The sequence below is a fragment of the Palaemon carinicauda genome, chromosome 1 (assembly GCF_036898095.1).
Source record: "Palaemon carinicauda isolate YSFRI2023 chromosome 1, ASM3689809v2, whole genome shotgun sequence".
Lineage (NCBI taxonomy): Eukaryota > Metazoa > Arthropoda > Malacostraca > Decapoda > Palaemonidae > Palaemon > Palaemon carinicauda.
This window is the reverse complement of record NC_090725.1, coordinates 142289723-142314722: the sequence shown is the minus strand read 5'-3', so window position 1 is coordinate 142314722 and position 25000 is coordinate 142289723. Positions and strand designations below refer to the sequence as shown.

Sequence of the window (25000 nt, the reverse complement as noted above, 5' to 3'; positions counted from 1 at the left end):
AGCACTGCAGAAAGGAAATCGAGAAATAACGAATAATTTATGAGTAAGAAATAATAAGAAATCTATATTAAGATCAGTAACAATTCTAAAATAGATCTGTCATATATAAACCTATAAAATGAGACTTAATTAACCTACTCAAAAGAAAATCATTTGCAACACTTAAACTTCTGAAGTTTCATGGATTCAATCGCCAGATTAGGAAGATCATTCCACAATCTGGTCACAGCTGGAATGATAGTTCTAGAATATAGTACTGTGTAGTCTTACGCATATGTTGGAGAAGCCAAGACTCTTAGAATTAACTGCATACTTAGCAGTACGTAATGAATAGTACAGTCTGCTGAAATCTGAATGCAAAGGATGATCAAAATTTTGAAATTTTTATGTAATTTGCCCAAAGAACTTCAATAAACGACTGCACCAGAGATTAATATCTAGATAAGGAGCAAGGAATTTAATAGACAAAATTTTTTTTCCAACCAATTAAGATGAGTAGCCAGCTGAAGACCAGACAGGAGAATGATACTCAAAGCATGACAGAATGAAAGAATTAAAACATTTCCTCACCATAGATTGGTCACCGAAAATCGTAGAAGACTCTCTCACCATGCTAAGTTTATGCGCAATTGAAGAAGAAAGACTGAATTTGTTTCTCAATAGTAAATTAGTAATTAAGAATTACACTCAGAGTTTTAAGAGTTATAATTCTTATTATCGAATTTACTCTTCTTGAGGTATAGCGTACTGTATACATTCAGAGATGAACTATAAGTAACAAGTGCATGTACCCTGTTCAGGATTCATACTAATGCATGTTAATAATTGTGCAGAAGTTGTCTGGTCCATTCGACTATCAATTGAGATATAAATCAATTTCGAGACTGGTGCATATACCTCTGTAAACATTAATTTTCAGAATTATGTTCTTAAGATTGAAATCAACCCCTCCCTAATATATCCGGCTCTTAAGATTATGCAACAGGTGTCAATTTATGATAGTTTGTCACTAATACTCTAAATTTTTACACACATGCACACATGAACGCACACATACAGTATATGTGAATAAATGTGTCTGTATTGATATTTAAGCATATATATGTATGTATGTATACATACGCACACACAGATATATATATATATATGTATATATATATATATATACATATATATATATATACATATATATATATATATATATATATATATATATATATATATATATATATATATACAGTATATATGTGCGTTTATATTAAGAATGATTGTGCTAGTGCCTGTAGCCTGTATGGGCTGGCCAAGATAGCAGCCACCTGTTGAGATACTATCGCTAGAGATATATTAATGGGTCCTTTGACTGGCCAGATAGCACCATATTTGAGCCCTCTGTGGTTATGGTACTTTTTAAGGGGTTAACCACTACACTGTAATTGTTCGGTGGCTACTTTCCATTTGGTAACGTTATAAGAGACTCTTTAGCTGCTATAAACCTCTCTTCTAAGAGATGAACACTTCTAAATCAAACCATTGTTATCTTGTCATGGGTATTGCCTTAACCTCTGTACCATGGTATTCCATTGTATTATCATAATATTTCTTTTTTCTTTAGGATACACCCAGGCACACTGTTCTATTTGTTTCGTTATTCTTTCCTCATTGGGAGATTTTCGTTGTTGGAGCCTTTGGTCTTATAGCATCCTGCTTTTCCAAGTAGGGTTGAAGCTCAACTAGCAATAATAATAATGCGTTACCCCGGCTCTGATTGTTAGTTTAAGATGTCCTATGAACTATTTAAGTATAATTTTAATTCAATATTAAAACATTTTAGATCAATATATACAGTATGTATTCTGATTATATAGAATTATTCGTCAAGTTATTTTATTTATATTAATATCAACTTTACTTTCTGATTCTTGATTTGTACTCAACACATCCGCTAAACCAGGACATGACAATAATAACTGTCATTTCATTGCATTATGCTGGAGCGGAAGTCGGTGCCTTGAAAAAAAAAGTATATTATAATGACTTTAGTTTGTTTCTTTTTTTATTGGTGTAACTGTTGCTGCAAAAACAAAGAGCTAGAGTTGTTAGGTAAATTACGGAGTTTGTAATTTTCTGAAAATAGAATAGAGAACATAATAAGCACTATTTTAGCAAATATGGTGGCCTCATAAGTCATGTTTAAACCACTAATTACGTAATTTCTTTTACTGGTATTTTATTCAATGTAGGTATCTTAATACTCTTGTATATTTAGTACAATATTTAATAATCCAGTAAATTTCATTCTACACAAATACAATGTTTCGTATTACAACATTTTATATACTAGTACATTTCATTATTTACTTACTAGTGCAATACGTTATTATTATTATTATTATTATTATTATTATTATTATTATTATTATTATTATTATTATTATTGTTGTTGTTGTTATTATTATTATTAGCCAAATTATAACCCTAGTTGGAAAAGCAAAATGCTACATGCCAAAGGGCTCCAACAGGGAAAGTAGCCCAGTGAGGAAAGGAAATAATAAAACAACAAATAAACTGTATATATAAGAAGTAATTAATAAAAGTTATAAAATATTTCAAGATAAATAAAAAGGCTAATATAGATATATCACATATAAACTATGAATAGAGATTTATGTCATAAAAAAAAAATAACAACAAGATTGAACTTCTGAAGTTCCACCTATTCCAACACCATATTAGGAAGATCATTCCACAATCTGGTCACAGGTGGAATAAAACTTCTAGAATACTGTATATTCTTAAACCTTATGAAGGAGAAGGCAAGACTGGTAGAATTTAGTGCAAGTACTACGTACAGGGCGGTATAATCTAGGAAGATCTGAATTCAAAGGATGGTCAGAAGTATGAAAAAATTTATACCACATGCACAAAGAACTAACTGAACGACGGTGCCAGAGATTATTATCAAGACCAGGAATAAGAAATCTAATGGGCAAGGTTTTTTCCAACAAATGAAGATGAGAATCAGCAGCTGAAGACTACAAAGAAGAACAATACTCCAAACAACGTATAATGAAAGCATTAAAACATTTCCTCAGGTTAGATTGTTCACCGAAAATCTTAAAAGACTTTACCCCCAATTTTTTTGTTCTTTTTGTGCAATTGAAGAAGTAGACCAAATGAGTTTCTCAAAATAAATTTGCTATCATGAATCACATTTATAATTTCAAATGAGTTTTATATAGTTAAAGAAATATTATCAAGGCAGATATCTGTATTTAGAGGATCCACTTTCTTTGATCTAAATTTACTTGCAATCATACTTTGAGTTTTGTTTGGGTTTAACTTCATCCCCTATATTTTTCACCCTATACTAATTATAGCTAAATCTCTATTAAGGGATTCAGCAACCATAGGTCTACATTCAGGAGATGGAACTGATGCAAAGAGAGTAGAGTGGTATAATCTGCATATGCAATGAGCTTGTTTTCTAGACCAAACCCCATTTCATGCGTATATAGTACCAAAATTAATGGGCCATGAATACTACCCTGTGTAACACCTATCACATTCCTATAGGTTTGCAGTAGTCTATCGGAAACGTTCCTGCCTTATAATCTGTTGAACGTGATTTCGAGATCCGCTCAAGCTCGATAGTTTGTAGTATTGTCTGCAAGTCATTAGTAGCCAGTCATTGTCATTGCCCGGCCCTCCCTGGTCCTGTCTTGGTTGCTGATCATATGTGCGTATATGGTCAGCCTGGAGTCTAGGCGATTGTCCTCTGCCGTCCATGAGTTTAAACCTTTATAGTCTCGATGATGTCCATCAACAACCACTTTTTTTCTAATCTATTTCTTAGTTATTTAATAATGATGCTAAGAAAGGACCCACCTTCTCCCAGCTATTTAAGTTTAGAAACAAGTTATTTCATTTGAACTATTATTTACTTTTCATTACTTTGTCTACCAGTTCATTAAATCCTTTACTTATGAAATTACTTGGAAATGATTAATTGCTATAGTACTAAATTTATAACTACATTGTTTCATTTACCGGAATAGAATTTCCCAAGCATTACTTTATTTTCAGATATTGTATAGTATTTACTCAAAGGAAAAGTTATATACCAGTCCATTGCTTCAATAAATATCATGGCACTGCAATCAACGGTGCAGCAGACAAGATATTATTAATAGAATTAAATGAAACCAAGAAATGCTGGCCGGATATTATAAGCATTCGTTTAATCTTAGGTGTTTCGGATTATCCACCTACCTGTATCATTTTCTAGATCTGTGCTGACTGTGAATATTGCAGTGAAATATTATAGGTTATTGATATGAAGGGAATATTACTCGTACAAAAATGATCTTGCATAGTACAGTATAATGATACTTTTAGTGGAATAACGAATAACTTAGGCCACGCGTGTTGATGTACGGAATTGTGCGCGCGCGTGTGTGTGGGTGTATATATATATATATATATATATATATATATATATATATATATATATATATATATATATATATATATATATATATATATATATATATTCCTCTTTTCGTAAGTTTACCTTATGTCACCTCCGACTTTTCCTCGCCCATCCTTACACACAGCATATAAAAATTTAATCCATATTACTCCATATTGTGCGACCGTCCATCGCTACCTCCGCCTCACAGTAATGATGGAAAATGGCTAAAAAAGAGAAAAAATTCTACTAATAAAATGAGTAAATGCATACATTTAACATTAAGTGGCAACGTTACCGGTGATTTTAAACTGAAGGCGCTTGCAGTCATTACGCTCTACATCTCCATGCACTCAAAAACATTCCAAAGTTGTTGCTTCGTGTCATTTGGATGGCTAAATCGAAAGGCATGGGTCACCATCGTAATTTTTGAAGAATGGTTCGCTGGTTATTCTGTACCAGAAGACAAGGATATTGCATAGGAAACAGATATCCTTATTGCGCTTTAAGGAAAACTTACGTTTATCACAGGACTTTTTTCTAGCCTTCCCGAAACCGTATAGTCGAGGTACTTTATCTTGACGGAAGTGCTGTTAGCTTCATTACCTTGTTAGATTAATTAATTAATCCTTACATTGGGTTAACAATTTGATATGCTTAAACTTAATTCATGACTATAAAAGATAAGATAAAAATATGCTAAAATATTTCTGTAATAACACAAAATAAGGATTTCAATAAGATAAGAAAAACAACCACAGCGACGAGTCCCGCTTGTTTCTGCTAGACAGTTATCATGGCGCTTATTTGTTTACGAGTGTTCGTCCTTTGTGTGTGTGCATTTTAGTTATCCTGGTCAATTTGGGCAATCTATATTGATTTTAGCCATGAACTACCCAAAAATTAAAATGAGTGAATCCAAGAATCATGTTATAAACATGCAACAATACTGAACATGATCCATTAATGTGAAAAGGGGACAAAAAGAGGGATAACCCTTAGGCCTTGCTTACACACGGGTGGCCACCATTATCCATGACAACGACCATATTGCTCAGTTGAGAAAAAGGCTACGCCGTCTAAAACCAGTAGCCTACCATTAATGTGAAGAGAGGCCAATTTGCAACGAAACAGAACTCTTATTATGCCTTTGAAGAGAAAGCCAAACTTAGGAGCGGATTCATATAAGACAAAGACTGATCCAAGAGAAGGCCAAGCCTTTGTTTAAGGACCACTGTAAAAAACATTAAGATGAAAAGGTCACTTCATTTGCCCTAAACCATGAGAGGTTTAATTAATTCATGGAACGTTTTAGCTTGCACAACATTAAAATTCAGGAAGAATCTGCTTCAGCAGACGCATTTCTATTAACATTAAAGGTCACCAATGATAAACAATTTTGTTCAAATCTTATTTTTGAAGTGAATGCACTGTAGTACAGTATTTTTCATTTATTTCAAAGGTAGCATAGGGCAGACCAACATTATTGTTAAGAGGTAACGTCACCGGCGATTTCAAGCTGAAGAGGTTAGTCTACCAAATACCAATCCAGGCTCTCAGAAACATCCCAACATGGTCATTTTTGAAAAATGGTTCATTGATTGTTTTATACTAGCAGTCAAGAAATATTGCAAGGAAAAAAATTCTTTGAAGGTTATGCTGATCCTTTATAATGCACCTGAACATCTTGAACGTCAGAATGACATGGAACGAAATGCGACTTTTTTTTTTCTTTTTTGCCACCGAATCCGAACAGTCTCTCCCCTTCAACACATTAACCAAGGCCGTCATAACTATGTTTAGTTGGTACTATCGGTTCAGGCAGTATTTGTTACGTCAGCAGGTAATGCTTTAAATATTAGAGTTTTGCAAGGCCTCAATATTTATCTGGCAGTGATAAGCATCAGTGCCGCTTTGACCGATGTGACTCAAAACCTACTGAATTAGGCATGGACGAAACTGCCTTCAACTCATTCATGAATTTAAAGGTTTTCATGAGCCTATAATGGGTATGTCGAAGAGTGTTTTATCCATTAGTGATAAGCTTGATATGGAATGAAGATTTGTTGGGAGTTAAAGAAACACCAGCAAATTAGAAAAAAGTTTACAAGACCAGAACCAAGGACCTACAGGCTGAAAGATAGGCCGCATGTTTTTTATCAGTCATCTAAATGTATGCAATCTTTGAGACCTAGGGTCCTACAGCCGATCGTTATGCAAAAGTTTCTAATAGTGATGAAGTGTTCACTCCATAGAGGACGATTGTCCATATGAGGAAGAACACTCCAACATCAGTCCCGTGGAAGAGTAAAAAAAAAAAAAAAAAAAAAAAAAAAAACGAAAAGCTACAGAGTCGTCACCTGAACTTGATACTGACGAATCATTGCTGCTCAGCAAGTAACAATAGTAATTATCAACGTCAGGTTTTACAGAAAAAGAAGAAAAAATACTTATAGACCACACCTTATCATCAACAACCACTTCTTCGTTATTCTCATACAACAACTTGTTCGTCACTTCAGACTCGCCTTCTTTCGTGTTCAGTAAGGAGAAGAGATCCTAAGTTTAAGGTAAAGTTGACATAGTTTGTGTTAATATTTCTATATTACATATTTTAACACTAAGTTTTTTTTTTTTTATTAGATAATAGCAGGTTGTAAGTACTTCTTCGTCTATCACACCTCACTATACTGTATAGGGGGATTTCCAACCAATGTCGAAAATCAATTATGGCATGTCTTCTTGAACCAATACCCAACGAATTGAGTAGTTTTACTTATGCGATATATATATATATATATATATATATATATATATATATATATATATATATATATATATATATATATAGTGTGTGTGTGTGTGTGTATATGTATATAAGTATATATGTATATATATATATATATATATATATATATATATATATATATATATATATATATGGCATTTGTGTGTGTATCATTATTATCATCGTCACCATCAGCCGTTACTAGCCCACTACATAACACTTTCACTTGCGTCTGTTTATGGTTTTTCTGGGCCAGTCCTTACCCGCAATCTCATAGTTCGTCAATCCATCGTCTTCTCTTCCTTCCCATGCCTCATTTACAATCTCCAGGAACCCATTTTGTTATTCTTAATGTCCATCTATTACCTGACATTCTCAATATATGCCCTGCCTTTTTTTCACGTTAGAATATTCTCTACTTTAGTTTGCCCTCGTCTCCATGTTGCTCTTTTTCTGTCTCTTGGTGTTATTCCTACCTTCATTATACACACACACACACACACACACACACACATATATATATATATATATATATATATATATATATATATATATATATATTATATATATATTTATATAATATTTATATATATTATATATATATATATGTATATATATATATATTCATATATAAATATTTATATATGTTTATATATTATATATTGATATAAATATTTATATATTCATATGTATATTCATATGTATATATATATATATATATTATATATATATATATATATATATATATATATATATATATATATATATTTATATATATGTATATATACACTAATATAAGTAAGTGTATAAAGTTATATATAAATACGTGTGTATGGTTGTTTCTGTACGTGGGTCCCAATGATCTGGCGGTTGCACTTTTGAGTCATTAATTAATCCCATGATTATTAATTGATTATATAACATCGGGGCTGCTAGTTGAGGATTCATGAATTCATGAAAAATGATTTGTTCTGTTGGATTGTAAGTTTTTCTGATGTAATGAAAACGGATGTTAGACCATGTAAATGAGACTGTGACTGGTTTGGTGTAAATGTTGGACTGAGAATAAGAGTGTGTTATATGTTTGTGTCTGTTTATTATCTTAATGAATGGAGTGATGCTGTTGAGCAGAGAGAGTACAGTAGGCGTGGGTGTAAGGTTTTGCTATAGGAAAATGGAACGTGAATGGAGCGTAAAATGGCTGAAGTTTGCAAATAATAAAGTATTGATTAAGGCTATTGAAAAGCAACGGAAGAAGCTAACAAAAGTTTCAAATGTCTGCAAGAGCTGGAAGTTGAAACTAAATATGAAGAAGAGTAGAGATGATGGAACAATGGATATTGCTATACATGGTGTGAGAATAGCAGTTGTTAATTCTTATAGATGCCTGGAAGTACTTGTAATGGATATTCATAGGATGGAAGAAGAGGTGAATCACATAATAAGTGAATCATGTCAGGTGAGATGTGCTGTAGTTTGGGTTTATGATTTAATTTATCAACTATACATAAGTATAGTAGTCTAATTGAATTTAAAACGATCCGGAAAAAGGCTGTTATCTCTCTCTCTCTCTCTCTCTCTCTCTCTCTCTCTCTCTCTCTCTCTCTCTCTCTCTCTCTCTCTCTCTGCATTATTCAAATGCCTCTAATGAACATTAAAGATTCGCATTTGCATTAAATGTTAATCATGTACTGTTGTAAACATGTTTATCTCCTCCAATGAGATACTGTCTTATCTTACATGACTACCAAAAGTAATCATACCTATCATTGTTGGTTGATGGAAAACTTGATTTAAACCTGATCTATTTTCATTCGTGATGTTTAGAATTAAAGATACAACTGAAATCCTTTAGAAAACTGTATACTGCCCTTTCTCTGTTATAAAGCACATGATGTTATTGCCAATGCTCATCCCAAACGTCTAATTTGCATATCATGGTTTTATCTCGTTTTGGTAAACAGTGTTGTTATTGTTACATTACCTGCTAAATGGCATCGTTGCCAGACAATCTGTGAGATTAATAGCCATGAACCCTGTGTCCAGATGTTTATAACTGTGAACCCTCGAAGTCAGAAAGTGACTGTACTGTATTGTGCTCCTTTAGGGTATGTTCAATAACAGTTGGTCATTTAGCTTTCCTATGAGAGTCCGTTTCACGCTCGCGCGCGCGCACTTTGATGACGCCAACGCTTTAATTGTACGTGATATGTATTACAGAACATTTTATGGACTCTAAATGTGCATCTGTTAATTATTTTTTCATTAGAGGAAATACTTGGGGGTGATGACTATCATGATACCTGCCTTTGTTTTTGTCTTTTTGTTTGTCTTTTCTCCTTTGTGATTTTCTTTCCTTCCATGTTCAAAATTTGGAATAATCTCTGATCTTGTTTCCATAGTAACTGGTAACTGTGAGGTTCTTCTCAGAATGGAACTTTAAAATTCTGTGAAGGAAAATCTGTAACCAAGATGTTAGTTGCATGTTTGATCATCTTATTTTGGGGAATATAGATTATTCATTGCTTTACGAATTCTGGATTCGCAGCAACCGAGACAGCGAACTACAAGCCTTCTGAAAATGCCTTTTACACACAAGCGTTACAAAGAACGCCAAAGGTCCCTTAATTGCGCAAGCCTTGGAATTACCAGGCATCATACGTTGTACTTGCATACAGCGTTGTATTTGGTTTACGATACAAAGAAATAACCCACTAGATCCTACCACACATACTGAAACGTCAAGCGTAAACCATCGTACTTGTTGGGGACATAAATTAACTGAGACCCCAAAGTGCCAACCTCTTTGCGATCCTGTTTCGACCTTAATTCAGAATTGGTGTAGCTCTCTCTCTCTCTCTCTCTCTCTCTCTCTCTCTCTCTCTCTCTCTCTCTCTCTCTCTCTCTCTCTCTCTCTCTCATATATATACAGTATTTATAATATATATATATATATATAAATGCATGTAATCGTGTGTGTTTGTGTGTATGTATTGTATGTATGTGCCATTGCAGATTTGGAGTTGATTGTGATATTTTTTAAAGCTCAATTTGACTATAAAGTTTACAATAAGCTTTAAGATGTGTATTTTGAGGACCTGATCGCAGTGAGATAACAGCAACTTACATTTCCAGGGCCCCAAAAGGCTAATGGGAAGCCACGTAAACGGTAAGGTGTCTGGATTTTACAGACTAATTTGCCATATATTCCAATAATTTAATAAATGAGAGAGAGAGAGAGAGAGAGAGAGAGAGAGAGAGAGAGAGAGAGAGAGAGAGAGAGAGAGAGAGAGAAACAGGTGTTTATTTGCCAACAACGTTAGTCACTGTACTCACAAAGTACTTTTTCTGCCCACCCACTCTTGGCAGTCGAGAAATAAGGGGTCCTAATTCATTCCTTTTATTTTTGAGCGTAAGTGCCTTGACAGCTGTCTACACAAATAATTCGGTGCATGAGAATGTGGTGTGATGGTCCATATTCTCTCATAGTCGCTCTCGGTCCTTTTCTTTCTCCCAGGCATGCTCACTTCTAAGAACTCTCTCTCTCTCTCTCTCTCTCTCTCTCTCTCTCTCTCTCTCTCTCTCTCTCTCTCTCTCTCTGTGAGGCATGCTCACAATTATTCTGTGGATGACCAAAAAAATTAGTTCTTTTGTCCTAAGGGATCATAGGTTGACGGACAAAATCTCTCTCTCTCTCTCTCTCTCTCTCTCTCTCTCTCTCTCTCTCTCTCTCTCTCTCTCTCTCTCTATAAATTATATATATACTGTATATATATATATATATATATATATATATATATATATATATATATATATATATGTGTGTGTGTGTGTGTGTGTGCGTGTGTGTACTTTTCACTGGTGAATTTATATAAAGAGGGGCAAAGGGATAGGTGAGTGAGGCTCTGGGGTCAGGCAAGAGGCACTTGGGGCATCCCAAAGAATCACGGCAAAGAGAATACGCCGACGACGACGAGCGTGGAGCTCCCTTGTTGAGTTGCAGACTACATTTCTCGTATAATTTTCATTCTCAATACCCTCTGTGGATACCCTTCTTTGTTACGGCTCGTCTCGTTGGGAGTGGTGCTTCGGACATGAAAGGAGGGTTTTATCCCTGCCTCTCTCTCTCTCTCTCTCTCTCTCTCTCTCTCTCTCTCTCTCTCTCTCGTGACCATCGAATGTCAGTGCATCGTTGAGGGCTACGTGACTCGGAAAGTTTGTTAGGGGGTGGTTCAGGGTTAGTGATTTTGGGGAGGAATTTTAAGATCAGTTTTCTTGCTTGAGGAGGTTTGGTGGGTCGAGATTTCTTGTTTGATGGAATTTCTAGTGAACTATAACTGAAATTGCGTTTTCGCGAAACTTTGATGGAAGTCTGCATTAAGTTCTCCTGCTTAGAGAATTTTGAGGTTGATGGGAGGTTCAGTTGCCTTTCATGGACAATTCCATGTTTGTTATGGTTTGACCAAATCACCCGTTTAATCTTCTTCCTAGTGAAATTTGGGGATAACTTAAGTTTCACGCTTGCTTTATCTTAAGGCGCTACAAGTCTTTGGTTTCCAGTATATTAAAGTTTGAGAGTTCAGGGATGAATTCTTATGCTTGATGAAAATTGATGGAGTTTGAAGTTTACGGGTCGTTGATTTTTCTTGCTAAAAGATGGTTAAAGTTGAGAAGGGATGTAGAATTGGCTCTCGTGCATAATTCTGGTTTTTAAGTTTTAATACACGAATAGGCTTAAGGTTTGAAAAGGAGGGCTGTACTATCGTCATTTAATGTTTTTAAAGAGGGAAATTTATTTCCGAAGGTGTGAAGTTTACTTCGTCATTAAAGTAGTCAATCCGTCTATCCTGTGCCACAAGTACCTTTCAGTGTGTTGTTCTGTTAGAAAGGAAGTCGATCATGAATTAAGATATAGAAGACGAATAATATTAGGGTTTTTGAAGGTCTTCCGTATATTTAGAATATAAGTAATAAAAGGCAAACTCATTTCAGACTTGTAGAAGTAAAGACGATGGATAAACAATGTAACCATACAAAAGGAGAGACTTTAGTCTTCTCCTCGGGATTTATTGTGTGTGAAAGAGCGTTGAATTCATTCGCAATTGGATGCTCCACATTTTTATTTTCTTTTGGTGTTGATTTCTATTTCCTTAGCGATTGATATTTCAAAATATCCCACCATTCATCCCTAAATCTAACATTTATAGTAGCTGTCCACACAACAAAGTAAATAACCACTCCATTGGAGCGTAAAGGTGTGATGCGAATCAGGTTATGCAATAGAAATGCCTGTGGCCCCTTTGCAATTGCAAGTGTTCACCTCTTCACACCTAGCTCCTTATGAGTGTCAGCGTATAAGACGTGGCCATGGCTCTGATTGGAGTGGATTAAGAAGTCTGATAGTTGCACAAGGTCGACATTGTTCTCGGCTCTCAGGATATACGCATTTTTTATTCATTTGTATGTGGTTGGGTTGAGTACGTGCATGAATATGAAATATAAATTCATATAACATACAAAACATAAAGACAAATATTTCCATCTCAGTAGAGGTGTCTCTAGCCCTACAGTTCACAGCTTGTATTATGAGGCTAGGTTACAAGACCTATGCTATTCTTCACCCCAGCTGCGATGCTATATAATCAATTCATAATACATTGCGTAAGTCAACAGAAACGCAAATGATTGAAAAATAAAAGGGGTGAGCAGGAACCATCCTGTTCAATATATATATATATATATATATATATATATATGTGTGTGTGTGTGTGTGTGTGTGTAGGTATATATATGTATATATATATATATATATGTATGGATATAATGTATATATATATATATATATATATATGCATATATATGTGTGTGTGTTTATATATGTATATATATATATGCATATATATATATATATATATATATATATATATGTATATATATATAAATTGTATATTTGTAAATACAATATTGTATGGATATTCGAGTTTTTTCATATATTTTCTCATCTATCTATCTAAATATCTATATATATCTATATAAATATATAAGTTATGTATATATATATATATATATATATATATATATATATATATATATATATATATATATATATATATATAGAGAGAGAGAGAGAGAGAGAGAGAGAGAGAGAGAGAGAGAGAGAGAGAGAGGTTCAGTGTTAGTACTATAAAACTCCATTTAGAAAAACAATTAGCACAAGAGGAGACTCAAGCCTAGTTGAGAATGGTGTAAAGAACGAGATCATAAAACACTTTCCTTTTACCCGAATTCCACTGTAAATTGCGGCTACATTAAAAGCAAAGAAAGAAAGTGGAACTTCAATTATATGGTCATTAGTTGTTTACGGAATGTCTAATGGTACCAGGCAAAAGATAATGCAAGTCAAAATGGCAAAACTGAAAATAAATTCCACGCGTAAAACTACAACTTGTCTTGCATGAGTACATAATTCACGATTTTTAACTTGCAACTCTCGGATAGATATTGAGATAAATGTTATGCGAATAAAATCAATAGAAAAATATCCACCGATCAGAATTTGTATCTTTATTCTAAAGATAACAATAAATAAATATTTGTTTGTTTAACCAACTTTGTATATGCATGATTATGGTGATTGATTCTTGATTATCATAATCAATTTAGTGATATGGTATCATATACAAATTACATTCGGGAGACAAAGACTTTTTTTGTTAGGAGTGTAATATTTTTGTAGACTTCCGTAATTTTTTTGCGAGGCTAAAATAAAAAAGGTAAAATGCAGTAATATATTGTTGCCCTTTCACCCCCCCCCCCCCTGAATTGCTAAATGTATCATGGGATTTAGTTAAGTTGTAAGACAATCTAAATTTTGCTTTGCAAAGGCAACGTTTCGGTTCTCTGGAACTTGTCAGTAATGGATACATAACATAGCGTGCCCAAACGAGCCGTTACATAATCTGACAACCTCAAATAAATTACAAAAGAAACCTCTGTCACAATTTAAATAGCTTCAGTATATGATATATCTTAATTGTTTTTAATACACATTCAGAAACATTTCAAACACCAGTAGAGAGAGAGAGAGAGAGAGAGAGCGAGAGAGAGAGAGAGAGAGACAGAGAGAGAGAGAGAGAGAGAGAGAGAGAGAGGAGCCCATGTCATTCTTACTGACGATCCTTGGGCGTCCGTGTCCTCAGACCTGTTAGCAAAAGGATCTTGGCTGTGGAGGTCAAGAAGGACATTGTCAGAATTTTCTTGTCTTTTGGAGGACCCTTTGGGGCAGTAGGCGGCGACTTCGTAGGTTTCTTGGTCAACTGAAGCACCTTAAGGGGCCATCGGGAAAGAAAAAGAATATGTGTAATTGGTTCTTGAGATATAAAAGGAAATCCTGTTGAAATGCTGCCAAGGCGTTCTGATTTTTTTGGCTTTCAGTTTTATCTTGAATCATTCTTAATGATAGATATTTAGCTCATTCACTGTTTGATACCTCATAGAGTTTATTGATTTCATCATTCTTTCCTTAATGCCAGTTGTTATATTTCATGTAGATAGGGCATTTAAGATTTTCATCCTTCATTTGTTTTTGTGATAAATTTGAATTTAGACAGAAATAAGTTTTGAACAATATTATCATATTTTTCATTATTGGTATGGTAATTGAAAGCAATGATTCAAAGCTTACTCAAGGTGTTGAAACTGATATTATCAGGGAAGAATGTGAATATCCAATTTTAGAAACTGCAGTAAAAAAATTATCCCTAACCAAACAATGAGTATAATTCCCTTCCTACGTAACAGACACAAATACCACAAGCGAGTACCGGTGAATAAAAATTGTTTAAATATGAGAGAGAGAGAGAGACACACACACACACACAGAGAGAGAGAGAGAGAGAGAGAGAGAGAGAGAGAGAGAGAGAGAGAGAGAGAGAGAGAGAGAGAGAGAGAGAGAGAGAGACGCTTGAAATTTGATTGCCCAGAAAACTATTACGCATGAAGATTCCTTCGAAGAACCTAAATGTCAACACCTCCCGTATTATCGTTAATTACTTCAAGTCCGCGGGAGGCATTCAAGACTGATTACTGAATGTGTTTTTCTCTTTTTGAAATAGTAGCTCTTCTTATTTTTTCGAGGAAAACGTTTATAAAGATAAATAAGACTGGTTTCCAGATACAATGTGAGATGAGGAGTTGTGGAATTTAGCGTAAAGCTATAGACATGTGGAATAGATCATATAATCCTTTTAGTCAATCCTTTATTTGGATTTAATAGTTTCAATCTACATTATTGCTCTATTTAGAATATATAATCGTTTATTCTAACAGGAATATGTTGAACAGTTACTCCGTTTTTGTCAGTTATGAACAAATAAATAAAAATATTCTTGAAATTTTGCCAATAGGTTATTCCAAATGCCTTCAGAAGGATATACATCTCGATCTCAGAGTAATTTTGATTTGGTAAAAGGAAGATTTTTCATAGTACAAACTATTTATCATGTCCATATACTTCTCTAGTTTTCTTTTATGTTAAAATACTAGTGCTAATAGTAGTAATTGTAGTTGTGGTAGTAGCAAGTGTACTGTGAAGAATTGGACGCAATCTGCCTCTCAAGCCATTGTACGCAGCTTACTGTAGTCGTGATCTGGTCATCCTCAAACTCCGTGTTGCTATTTAGTTTTTAATGACTGTGCAGTACTCATCCTTAGGAGATAACGCAGCCTCGTTCTTGTCTGCTCCAATGATATTATTCATGTTAGGAATGTGTTATGAAATTGTTTATCATTGATGGTACTTATGCAGTAGCAGTAGCACCGATATAATTTTTTTTTGTTTGTTTACTGATTAATTAACTTTACTCTTATATTTTCCTGCTGACTTCACGCGTGAAAGATGGCTTCCTTGTCAAAAGATTAACCTTTGTGGTTTCTGGTCAAAGAATAGTTACGTGCTTGTCATAAATAATAACAATGATGATATAGTAGTTATATACGTTTAAAATCTATCAAAACAATTAAACTCTCTCATCAGAACCAGAAAGATATTTTTAAAGGCGATGGATGAAAAAGAAAAAAAAAGTATCGCGTATCAAAACAAGCCCTAAAAGAGTCTTGAAATACCCACTGCGAAATTGCAATGGAATGCATTATTGCAACTTGAACCCAGGAGATCTATCCCTGCCAAACCCTCATCATATCTTGCAATTGACCAATCAACTGTGATCTTTCCCAGTAATTTGACCAATCAACGTCCAGGGATTCTGCCACTGAGGACCCGTCATTACCCGTCAGTGATGACACGTTTATAACCGCTCATTTCACCTCTCGATGGAGGTCCAACACATCATCATTCAAATATTCCGAAAGAACAACAAAAGTTCTCTAAAAGAATGGGAGAATTTGGTTAGTCCGATGGATTTTAGAAGTCCCGTTTGTTTTGATACCTCGAGCTCTTTACTTTGATTAGTAAGCTACTCTGAGGGAGAGAAAGAAGACCTGGGGGATTTAAATATGTTAAAGCCCTTTTGTGTCAAGGAATTTAAACTTGTTTAATGTTGTTTTATATAGATAATAAGTAATAAGCTTATTTTAATTATTTCGAGGCCTTTGCTAAATACACCCTGAAATCATTTAGCGAAATAGACCATCTCTTGAGACTACTCAAAGATATTCTTTTACCCTCCATATGAAATGTAAGCTTATGTATTTTTGTCTCAAGATGTAAAAATGACAGATAAATGAAAAATGTGTAGCCATGGTATGCTAACTCAGGGGCTTGTGACAGTTGTTCTTGTCTGGCTTAACAAAAATAAACACAAGGACATGTGCGAGATGTCAAATATCTTATAAATTTATTTTTATATTATTTTTCTTTTCTCTCTCTGCTACATCTTAAGCTGTATAAACTAATTATTTTAAATTTCTCTAGACATCTGCGATATTAATATCAATCGCTTCGTCTTTTATTTTCTTTGAACGTCTCAGAAATATTCGAGTGCCTGGGCTTAAGAGATGCACAAGGCCGTTTTATTTGACAGATTGATACAGCGCTTCGAGTTCACGTACGCCACTTGCGTTCATGAGATGAACACAGTTGTCTAAAGATTGCGAATACCCATTTGTCTCGTCGTGCTATAAAAGGCTACTGAAGCAATATTGCTTCCCGCCGTAGGGTCAAATTTGCTTATGCCTGCTTCTTGTCCTGTCACGGTTACCCACAGTTTTCCAGCTTGTAGAATAGACATACACAAGACGGAAGCTCACTGATTCGCGAAACGATTTTTATCATGAGTGTAAGTGGGATAGAATAGAACCAATCGGTGCTGGATAATGGGGGAGAGCAGTAGAGACAACGAAATACAGTTGAATAGATAAAAGGAAAGTAAAACTTTCATTATATGCCAAACCGAATTATCATTACAAATAGTTTTCAAACGAAAATATAAAATCATGTTTAACACCTTGATAACTTTTAATAAAGTTCTCTTAAAAGTATAACAATTGTCTTTATGCTTTGAAGAATCATGCTGTAACAGTTTACTACAGATAGAACCAGAACTTCTTGGTATTCGCTCTTCTAATTGCTTGAAAATATAGTCAAAAGAAATAGTGAAAGACAGAAAATCATACGTCGTTTTACCTATCAACCTCTATCGCTAATTAACATGAAAATTATATACAGCAACAAGACATTTGAAAATATTGCGCAGGGTCATATATTTTCGCTTTTGGTTTAAAAGGTAGAGTAAAGGATGTTTTTTCAGTGTGCAATTTTTAATTCGTAGAAAGAATTGTAATTCGACAAGGACTTTTAATAAATTTTCCGAAGGAATTAGTGTCCTATGAATACCAGTTGTACGTAGCTATGAATATGGAACCTTTTCCGAATGTCATCAGCTGTTAAGATAGGTTTCGAAGTTGCATCAACTTTCTGAGGTCTAGGTAGCTATTGGTGCCAATATTAGTGTTTTTCGTCATAATTCTCTCTCTCTCTCTCTCTCTCTCTCTCTCTCTCTCTCTCTCTCTCTCTCTCTAAATTATTCCTTTTCGTAATTCCCCTTGCAAAACATGTAGCAACGCTTTTAATATACATCACACATATCACTTGTGCTCTAATGTTAGATACGTTCATCACCTTCAATAAGCTTCAGTTTTCCCCTATGTTTAACAGCACATTAACCTTCTTTCCAAATGATTCGTGCAAAGGATCTCTCACTTTGTAGGCTTTATGAGTTATTGTTCGATAAATTTGCATGAGAAAATGTGATTGACTGAAGTTTGCCTTTCTTGAATAATCTCTCGACAGAATAACGGATTTAGTTCTGAATATATTATTTTTAGGTTTCATTCTTTTTGGAAAAGTACAAGAGTTGACTGGTTTATTTCTTAAGAGTTAGAAACGCCAATCTTTATATTATCGGTTGAAAAAAGTCGCAAGATGATTCCAGTTGCCAAACCTAACAGAGTAGCAATGACAACAGATGGAATGATGGCTGCGTAAAGGCTGAATATAACCAAGAATTAGCGAGGCTTAGTTCCAAGGGAACGATTGTGTCAATTGATACCTGCCAACAATTTTATTCCTTGCATTAAAAGCTTTTATTTTCGATGCGTTACTCTGTGTTTGTGCATTGCGATTGACTTATGAAAAGTAAAATTCCATTGCTGTAATGATTTTTAGATTCTAAATTGATTGAATGTAAACAAAAGTAATCTTCGTAGATGAAGAGGCAGAATGTGAATTCTGCATTATCACCTACGCATCCTACAGTAAAACCTCGTTAAATCTTATATCAGATGTTTACATTAGAGAGATTGATGATAAGGTTAACATCACAACCAAGCATATGATCGGCCAGCTATATTATCAAATAATTAGATGCTTAACTGAGATGCCCAATAAATGTCATTGACTTTTAATCATGAGAAGTTGGGATATTTGGAAATAATTCGTGAAGTTATCACTTAAATGGAGAAATCGGTTCTGCACATGGATCTTCCCTTGTATATTACTTTTTATTTTTTGTTCTTTTGAAATTTATTTTAGAGATCTTTCAGTATCGGTTAAAATTTATGATAATGATAATAGGAATTATATTCATAATGATAATTCAGATTCATATTATTGCTGTTTTATTTTAGGTAAAGAATAAGATTACACCGAGGTCTATTGAGATAGCCATGGATAGCCGAATTTCTAAAAATCTCATTGTACCAGACACACTTGAATGGTTGAATGTAAAGGCAGCCACCAGCCCCTTTTACTGGGAAGGAATCTAAAGAGCATCGCGCCCGAAATACCATGATATGGATCTCCTAACGGATGACTCCTTCGACCCCCAGACATCCTTTCGGCGCCGCAAGCCAGCGCCGGTCATCCTACTCTGTTCTCCCAGGAATTATAGAGAGAAATGAAGGCGCCCTTCTGTTTGCGGGTTTCGTGAGGAAAATGCAGATGGAAGGCCGATCTTTATCCACAGGGTACAGCGAAGAAGTTAATAATACTCTGGCGGGAACAATGATTGTTCTTACTTGTCGGGAAGATGTGATTATATTTGTCGAAAGAAGGCTTTTTTTTTCAAGTAGAAAGTCCTTATATTTGGCATAAAGTGCTCGTATTTCAGGGAAAGCCATTTTTGTTATGATGGAAGGAAGTGTTTATGTTGTGACAAAAGAGTAGGTCTACTTTGGTTTAACGGGATAAATTAGAGAGAGAGAGAGAGAGAGAGAGAGAGAGAGAGAGAGAGAGAGAGAGAGAGAAGAGAGAGAGAGAGATTAGGTAAATATCATTAATTGAATTACTAAGGATGATGCTTGTTCATTTTCCGGATTCTGAAGGTTATCACGACTGTGTTTATGAATTGCAGTTGATCAAACTTTACAAGGTTGTGTTTGTTAGTTTCATCATTTAGATACTTGTTATTCTGAGGTAGTCAAAGGTAATCACTATCACATGCTAGTTCTAAAACGTCTTGATTTTACTCAATGGGGTTTGGTTACCGACTAGATATGATCCAGTCTGCATTCGAGTTAAGAACACTATAAGCTTGTGTTAACTAGTTTCTGAGAGAAATTAGACCCGACTTTTGTCAAATTCCAATAATTTCCTAAGGTTAGAGTTTATTTTTGTTCGCATATCATTCCTTGCACCTACTGGTGTCCTCGAGTAGCATAAGAACATTTCTGTTTTCATGATTCGTAATGACAAACGGTTTGGCCAGGGCACTTCTTGCACACACACACGCTTTCTCTAATACCGTCGAACCAGGAAGCTTTCATTCCTCAGGGAGCAGGACGCGGCCACTGACACCTAGTTGGATGATGGACAAAACCTATTCTTTGGTCCAAGTTATTGGTTCTTATACCCTCTGATGGCCGAGTATGGCATCCAAAATAGTCTCTCCGAGTGGAAAAGGCTTGTAATGTAAATTCATCACAACACGATATAATATTGTTATAGCATTCTTCCTTCGTATTCCTCTGGGATCGTATGCCAATATCGCAAATACCCTCATGTATGTTTTTTTTTTTTTGTAATAGCATTCATTCCACACATCATGTTGTTGTGATGTTCTTCTTTGTCGTCTTGCTAAGGCAGCCTCTGTTCAGGATGTCTCAAGGTCCCCAAACAAAGATAGTACTGTGAACAAAAATGGACTGTGAAATAATGACTGAATTGTTATTCGGTTATCCGCAAACGCTGTGCACGATCCCTGTTGTTTGCAGTTAGCCATATAAACAAAATACAGTCGCTCATTCGTCGTTGTTGTCTGAAGAAGAGTTCTTCGTGGGAAAGGAAACAAAAACTCTCTCGGAGGGTGGATAATTCAATTGAATGCCCCTCAACAGCAGACCGAGAGAAATTTTCACAACTATTACGCAAAAACAATTAGTCATCTTCATTGTTTTGGCTTTGTAATAGGAATTCTTAGGAAAATCTTGCAAGATGTTTTATCTTAATACAGAGAAACACACACCCACTTTCTCTCTCTCTCTCTCTCTCTCTCTCTCTCTCTCTCTCTCTCTCTCTCTCTCTAGTGCGCTGGCAGGAACAAGTAGATACGTGCATAATGCTTAATGTTCGATTTTTTCATATTTATAAGAGTTGCTTAGGTATAGAAAAGTTGCGATTTTAAAGCAAAATCTGAAAACAGTATCTGAGTGAGAATATCAGATAAGACATGGCATACGATTCACTTTCAATAGAGAGAGAGAGAGAGAGAGAGAGAGAGAGAGAGAGAGAGAGAGCACAGTACTCATGTAAGACTTTAATTACACAGTATGAAAGTAATTGTGGGGTAGAAACTGCTGGGAAGGGAGAGGCGAGAAAAATACCAGACGGAAAAAGAAAAAGTCAAAGAAAAAAAGATAATTTCTTTGATTTAATTTAATGCAGACCCAGTAACCCCAGGTCGTTCTGTGAATCTCCACATACAACATCAACTGTTGCATTAAGAAGAAAAAAATAAATAAATAAAACAGTTTAAAAACATTTGGGGAATCTTTCTATATAATAAAGAGTCACTTGTAATATATAAAAACAAAATTGTCAGAATTTCACAAGGCTGTGCTCTTTATCAAATAACTAGTGTACGCGACCCGTCATAAACGGATAAATAGTCATATTCACACATACACAGATTCAACCTTTTCCACCCCTCCCTCTTTCTTAACTATCACACGTCTGTTTGGACATTTTGTGGGAGATTATTGTTTTCCGATTACACTAGTTATTTGATTAAGAGCAGAGTCTTGTGAAATTCTGACAATTCTGTATATATATATATATATATATATATATATATATATATCATATATATATATTATATATATCTATATTATATATAGATATATACTGTATATATAAATATATATATATATATATATATATATATATATATATATATATATATATATATATATATATATATATGTATATATATATATATATATATATATATATATATATATATATATATATATCACAGCAACCACCTTGAAAACAACGATCTCCCACAAATTGCCTAAACCGACGTGTGGTAGTTAAGAAAGAGGGAGGGATGGAAAGGGTTGCCATGTGAAACATTTGCAAGAAAAGGAAACTGAGTGAGATTGATGGTAAATGAGAATTGGGAAGATGATATGGGCTTTTGGAAAATGGAAGCAATAAGCTAAAGTTGCACAGGTCTGTTATTCAGCAAGAAAGATTTCAGATACGGTAGGGTGAGAGAAGAGGTGAGTCGCAGGCTAGGTAAACCTTGATGAGCGAAGAGGTTTGGGATGTGGTTGAAACCTTATGTTGGAATGTACGAGGATGTTCCTGATCTAACTCTCCTATGTGCAAGTGAAATGGGGATGTTACATGTTGACAAAAAAAAGTTTATGTACCAGAAATAATGTTTTTTTTATTTTTTTTATTATCAATTGAAGGGTAATAAATGTGACGATACAGAGAGGGAATTGTCAAAAGTGACACCAGAGCGTCTGGAAATACTAAAGTCATGCGGAGAGAATACTTGATAATATACATACTGTATACAGTTTGAAAGTATCAGGGAGATAATAAGAAGTAAACCTAAGAAGTGATATAAAAAAAATAGTGTAAAGTATATTGGTAACATGTTCGCCTAGCATTCGCATGGTAGCAGATCGATCCCAGCCCGAAACTATGAATTTAAGCTTTTTATTGGGGAGGATACTGCTGGGTTTGGGAGGCTGGCGTTCTGGTGGGTATCTATTCTGATGATACTAGAACTGAAACCAGAGACCTCTACCTTTACCATAACATCCTGGAAGCGAGATAGTGTGCACAATACAAAGTTGTGTGACGGGGTGTTCGGTGTACTGCAAATGAGCTGACATTGTGGATGCTTTCCGCACTGAGGGTTCATCCATGATTATGCAAGCAATTTTAAAATCTAGCACTGATCTGTTATTTTCTAGTGGAACCACCCCCTGTATAGAGAATCAGCATAACGTAGAAAAAATCATGAATATTCTCTTCAGTGTAGTTTAAGAAGAGAAGTTCGAAAGGGGGTATTCTTTTGTGTTAATATTAGGTCTAATAATTGCTTGTGAAGACCCGATCCTGCAAGTAAATAAAAGGCATATAATAAAGACGATTTCCGCGATGTAGTTTAACGAAAAGTTAGTCTTTCATCGAAGTGTAGTAGTAAGCAAGTTTTTCTTTATCTGCGGTGCAATAAAGTGATCATTTAATATCCCATTTACAACCCGGCGTTATCGCTGCCTTATCATTTGTGGAGCGGTACTTTTTCATCGTCTCCAATTCTGCGACTGTCACGTGACTTGTATATTTAGCATCCTTGTTGCCCTGCGCTCCGTCGAGGGCTCTCCCTCTCTTTCTTTGTTCACGTTTTTTTTTTATAACTTTTAGATAGTAATTTGTTAGTGAAGAATCTTACACTCAGTGTAATTGACTGCCTTCAATATAATTTCAATTGTTCGTGTCGTGTGTTGAGGCACTCTGTTCAATCCCCAAAAGTTTTCTTTACATATCTTTTCCTTTAACATTGGGTTTCAAGTAAAATATCCTTTTCTTTTTAATACTGTAGTCTGGATGCTCATGCATCTCTAGAGTTTTTCATTCTATTGTGTAATGATAGATCCTCATCATTTTATCTATTTTGATTTAAAATATACAGAATGCCTAAATTTGTTGGAAGTTTTTATCTTTTTTAGTTCAAAAATATGTATTAGTTATATTTTGTTCCTGGACAAGGCATGTGTTATTTTGTCCTGATTTTCTGTATTTGATTTTATTGGTTAAAGTTAAACTACTTTAAGGATCGGAGATTCTCTCTCTCTCTCTCTCTCTCTCTCTCTCTCTCTCTCAGTGACACTGAAAGCCGAGTATCATGAGTAAAATTTATCATTTTCCAAGAATTTGCATATCCTTGTCTTTTTTATTTTTCTCATGTATTATAAGGATTCCTATGCATTCATATTTTTTATTGTTATATGATTCCTAAAGGCGTATCCATGTCTTTTATAGATATCATTGTTTTATTCCTTTTTTTTTTATTTAGTCCTTTTATCATATGGCAATCTGTCCAGATGTGGTTATTAAAAAAGCGGATACCTTTTATAATTGCTAACCCTTGCCTCTTCAACAAATTAAGATGCAAGAACTGGGGAAATAAGCAAAGTGTTCTAACGAAGGTTGCATAATTGAAAGAAGCGGGATTGCAACAAGACATTGAATCCATTCACATCAAGATTGAAGTCGCCACTTCATGACGTCATTGCCATTCTAACACTTGATTGGCTCGCTGTTAAGAATGATACCGAATCAAGTGTGGCCGATCAGAGTTGCCTAATTCAAAATTCTATTGAACCTACTGTAGTATGAAGAGGGAGTCTAAGTGCGACTGTATGGGGGGTATTTGTTAATTATTGTATTGGTAAGCACCATATGATAATAAAGGTAAATAATTCAAATATCTATGATTAAACAAGCATCATAAAAAGCAGAGACGATAATTGCGAAAACCATAAAGCTTGCTCTCTCTCTCTCTCTCTCTCTCTCTCTCTCTCTCTCTCTCTCTCTCTCTCTCTCTCTCTCTCTCTCTCTCTCTCTCTCTCTCTCTCAATTAGTGTTATCTCTGTGTTTGTCTAGGATTAGAGCTGTCAGTCGGGTTCAGAACATTTCGTCCTTCGGGCTTGCCGAAATGTTTTCAAGGTCTGTTCACCTGGTTTTACACGATAAAAAATTTGCATAT

General features: G+C 34.7%; 1 protein-coding gene across 1 annotated transcript in view; it reads right to left on the bottom strand.

Moving 5' to 3' along the window:
- The window catches only part of LOC137652304 (C-type lectin domain family 12 member B-like), a 105549-nt gene that overhangs the window by 13673 nt on the left and 66876 nt on the right, over nucleotides 1–25000 (bottom strand). The window lies entirely within an intron of this gene.